Below are 3,333 nucleotides of genomic sequence, written 5' to 3'. Positions count from 1 at the left end.
CAAGAGCTTTTAAAAATGCTGGTTGCTGGAGGTTTTGTGAGAAGTTGCAGGGAGGGCACGCAGAGGTAACAAAAGCTTTTGCATTGAATTTTACTGGTTTAAACTCTAAGGTGTCAATGCTAGAATTCCCTGTATCTCCAGAAGCCATTTCTAATGTGACTGAGATTCCTAGAGGAGGACATGAATGGTTCAAAAATTTCAAATTTGACATGAGCCCCTGTAAGGAATTCTTGAAGGAGCCTTATGTAAATGAGGATCTCACAAAGGCTGTGCCAAGGAGTTACGTGAAGGAACATTTTGCACTGCTCCTTACATGCATCCAAAAATATTTAACATGCGAAGGGAGGTATAACAAAGTTTATTCCTATCATTTTAAACTTTTGTTACATTTCACAGGCAAAGCATCAATAGATATCCCTTTCTACTTGTTCAGAAGCCTCAGTAAAATGTGTGATAAAATTCAACTGAAAAAAGATGACTGTGAAACATCACTATTTCACCATGGTTTGGTAAAGTTGTTAGTGTTAGATGGTTTGCAGAAGATTGGTAAAGATTGGAACTCCTTTATTTTTATGGCTGGCTTTCAGAGCAAGACAGGCCTTACTCCATTGCCTGTTAGGGAAAGAGAAGAAACAATTGAAGAACCTACTCTTGCTGAGCTTAGAAAGGAGGTGAAAGATCAGAAGAAGTCCAAAACCAAGTTGAAGAAACCAGTGAAGCCTTTGGTAGTCAAGGAGACACCTCAATCATCATCAAAAGAGAAGGTCAAACAGAAGAAGGATGCACTTGGACCAAGTGAAGTTGAAAGGGTATCAAGAGTAAAAACCAGAGGTCAGTTAAGCAAGGAGAAGGGCAAGTCAATTGCTGTTGAAGAAAGTCCTATGTCAAAAGCTAGTTTAACTGATTTACTTGAGGCAATTGAACTTGAACAAGATCAGTCAGTGCAGATTGAGCCAATAGAGTTTGAGCAGGACCAGCCAGTGCAACCAATGCACATTGACTTAACCCAATCCTCACCAGAGAGCATGAAGAAATCAAAGGCTTCGAAAAGGTTACGGTTTGAGGAGCCTAGTGAAGAATATGTGTTCAAGCCACGGAGGCCAATTACAAGAAGACAAATGAAAGAGGCCGAGAAAGTGCATAAAGAGGAGGCAGCTGTAAAAATGCCCAGTACAGAGTTTCTTGAAGTTTTGACTAAAACAGTGCATGCAGCCAGGCGTAAAGACAAGAATAAAAAGGTTATTATTAGCCAAGGAGGGAATGTCATAGCTATCAAGAACCAGGCAGGAACAACCCAGGAAGAAGTGGCCCAGATAAAGAATGTTTCTAGAGAACGTGCAGTGAGATATGCTAGTTATAGAAGGGCTGTATTAAAAGGCAGCACAAGCCTAGTGAGTCAAGCTGACTCGGGGTCTGATGTATTTTCGTGGACGGTACCAGCACTTAAGCAAGCAAAACTCATAAGAAAGCTGAACATGAGCCTGAGATCAGAAAATAAGGCTTTGAAGAAAGAAGTTAGCAGTTTGAAGAGGAAGCTAGGTAAACTAGCTCACTGATTTAAAAGGAAAGGTGATTTTCAAGTTTTGATAAATTTTGGTTTAAGCTCCATCATTTTGAAACTATTTAGGTCCCTAACACCTGTACAAAATGTCTGAAGAAATCATGAGTTTAAGCAGAAAGCGCTTCAAGATAAATATGTTCTGTTTTGACGAAAACAGCAGTTTCGTAGCGCGCTACGAAACTGCTGTAGATGCTGTTTTATAAGAAAACAATGAATTTGATGATGAGGTCAGCGAATTTTGAAAGGAATGCCTCGAGGACAGGAGGGAGACCATACAAGGCTATCATAGCAATTCAAACAGTGACAGGTGTAAGTTTTGGAGAAAAGGTGAAATATTTTGTTTTTTGCTAAAGTTTTCTTAAAGGTACTTTATGACCGAATTACTAGGGTTCTGGTAGGGTTACCGGAATTTTTGGTTTGTACACCTGTTCAGTCCACAAGGCATCCAGATCATGAGGCATATGGTGTTATGCGTTGTTATTGAAGAATTAAAGAGCTTGGAGCGTGGTCTTTAAGTAGTAAAGAATAATGGGAGACAGGGACCATGAAAACAGGACACTCATCTTTACTAATTAATGAGCCATCTACACAGCTAGTATCCTAGGCCAGCTCGTTCAGTGAATGCTCCTCCAACATATCTCGGCCACAACAGAAAATGTACAGGTGTCAAAGCTCAAGAAAGGCATCATGCATACGAGGAGATAGAGTTAGAATTTCAATATGATTAGGACTCTATGTATTTACAGCACAATACCTTATGTATTTAATAAGTTTGTTTAAAAATAGATAAGGCTAGTTAATGATAGACTATCGAGCTCCCCTCATGCTGGAGGAGGAGACTCAAGATAGTTTTAGTTTTGTTTTCCTATATATAGGAGAAACTCTGATGTAAGTAGGGTTGGAGATTTATGAAAAAACAGAGTTTTTATATTGGCTAATGTAAAAAGACTTTTGACAGTAATAGAAAGATTACTTTTTCTTCCCAAGATTCATCTTGTGTTCAATGCTCAGAATATATGTGTTTTGTCTTTATCCTTTCTGTTTTACAGCTCACTTAACATGCAATCACTCTGAATTCACCTAGTGCTCAGACTTCCTGTGTATGTTTATGAGTTGCGGTTCTTTTTGAGAAATGTTCTGAGTGTTTAAACATTATATGCCTTGGCTTCCATGATTGAGTAGTTAATAGTTTACTGCAGAGGTGTTTGACTCCATGAGCCCAATGGAAGAAGTGTTATTTTGTTGTTCCAACCAGCTTATTTTTGTGTACTGTTTTAAGAGTTAGCCATCTTTTCTTGTTATTAATTCCTATCAAAAATCTGTGAGAGAGCCCTCTCTGACTAAGGAGGCTAAGCCTTAGTCTAAGCTTGGTTTGAAATAGTTGCATGAGATCTTGCTAAGTAGCAGCCCTTAGTACACGATTTTGTGATAATATTTTGGTGCGTCTGCCGGGAGCCTGATGATTACTCATTCCCGAAGTTTGAAGATTGAATTTCTGAAGGTAGCAGGAGTTCAAAATGATTTTCGAGGCTGCATTCTACCTTGGTGACTCCATTGTTTCTTAAAGTTTAAAGGTGGCTTCGAGAGGAAGATATACAAGGAGAAATCCTGACCCAAACCCACCTAGTCCTGTGGAGAATCCTAATATCATCTCAAGGAGTAAACAAAGATTTTCTGATATACCAGGTACTTCAAGCATTTCAAAGTCTTTATTTCCTGAGTTTTCTAGAAGTCCTGAGGATAAACTTGTTGATGATAAAGTTCAAGAGGTT

The sequence above is a fragment of the Pinus tabuliformis genome, chromosome 4_2 (assembly GCF_031772625.1).
Source record: "Pinus tabuliformis cultivar Carrire ecotype Pingquan chromosome 4_2, CPIR1, whole genome shotgun sequence".
Classification (NCBI taxonomy): domain Eukaryota; kingdom Viridiplantae; phylum Streptophyta; class Pinopsida; order Pinales; family Pinaceae; genus Pinus; species Pinus tabuliformis.
Note: the sequence above shows the minus strand (reverse complement) of the source record.